The sequence below is a fragment of the Echinops telfairi genome, unplaced genomic scaffold (assembly GCF_000313985.2).
Source record: "Echinops telfairi isolate 266 unplaced genomic scaffold, ASM31398v2 ScPeMD7_7469;HRSCAF=8507_1, whole genome shotgun sequence".
Classification (NCBI taxonomy): Eukaryota; Metazoa; Chordata; class Mammalia; order Afrosoricida; family Tenrecidae; genus Echinops; species Echinops telfairi.
The window spans coordinates 7,236,507-7,237,938 of record NW_022111373.1 but is presented as its reverse complement, the minus strand read 5'-3'; positions in this window follow the sequence as shown (position 1 = coordinate 7,237,938).

Here is a 1,432-nt window from a genome sequence, read left to right as displayed (position 1 = left end):
GCATGCGGAAGTTCATGCCTCATAGCCTTACTATCACCCACAAGTAAAATTGTGCTGGAGGTAATTCCCACATGGCTTCCCAAATGGTTGCAGCTGTGCACACAGAACTGCAAGAAAGTCAGGTCGCATTCAGAAGGTGATGTAGAGTGAGAGACGTTACTGCTGATGGGGGATGACTTGGGCCCAAAGCAGAGACTACCAGGAAGCTATGCACCTCGTTTTATTGACTGCACAAAAGTCTTTGACTGTGTGGATCATAAAAGTATGGAGGACACTGCGGAGAATGGGAATTCTAGGACACTCAGTTGTGCTCATGTGGAACTGGTAAATCAGCGATTCTCAACCTGTGGGTCATGACTCCTTTGGGGGTCGAATGACCCTCTTTCACAGGAGTCGCCTAATTCACAACAGTAGAAAAATGACTGATAAAGTAGCAATGAAAATAATTTTATGGTTGGGGGGTCACCACAACATGAGATACTGTGTGAAAGGGTGGAGGCGTTAGGAAGGTTGAGAACCACTGCTGTAGATCGATCAAGAGACGACTGTCCAAACAGAACAGGAAGATTCTGCCTGGTCTAAAATCAGGAAAGGTTTATGTCATCGGGGGTGTATCCATTCTCTCTACGTATCTATATGCAGAATAAATCATCTGTAGTGGGAAGATCTAAAGACGACTCTGGCATCAAGAGGCGAGGAGGGCTCATGACAAGCTGAGATACACGGAGGACACAGCCTTGCGTGCTGAGAGGACAGAGGACTCGGAGCACCTCCTGATGGAGATGGAAGACTCAGCCTTCAGGCTGATCACGCCTCCACGCAACGCAAGCACGGGTCCTCGTCACCGGACCAATGGGCACCGGCTGACAGACGAAGTCAACCCTGACGCTGTCAAGGAGTCCCTTTCCTTGGATCGTCAATCAAGGGCGATAAAAGTGCCAGTCGAGAAATAAAACGCCCAACTACACTTGGCGGATTTGCTACAGAAGACTTCCTTGGTGTGGTCAAAGGTAAAGGTGTCCCTTTGAGGACAAAGTTGAGGACCTTCGTGGACCTGATCCAACCCAGTGTGTTTTCCATCGCCTCATATGCATGTGACTGAGGAAGCAGACAATGGACAAGGAAAACCATATGAGAACTGACGCCTTTGAATGACAGTGTTAGTGAAAGAAATATTGACTATCCTATGGGCTTTCGGAAGAATGAACACAGCTGTCTTGGAAGTACTTCCAGAATGCTCTTTAGAGGAGGGGATGACAAGACTTCATTTCACATCCTCTGAACCTGCTGACAGGATGGGCCAGGCCCTGGAGAAGGACATCGTGTTTGATTAAGCAGAGGGCCAGCGGCAAAGAGCAGGACTGACACAGATGGAAACGGATGACACAGCGGCTGCCACAATGTGCTTGAGCAGAGTCCCCACTTAGAGGAG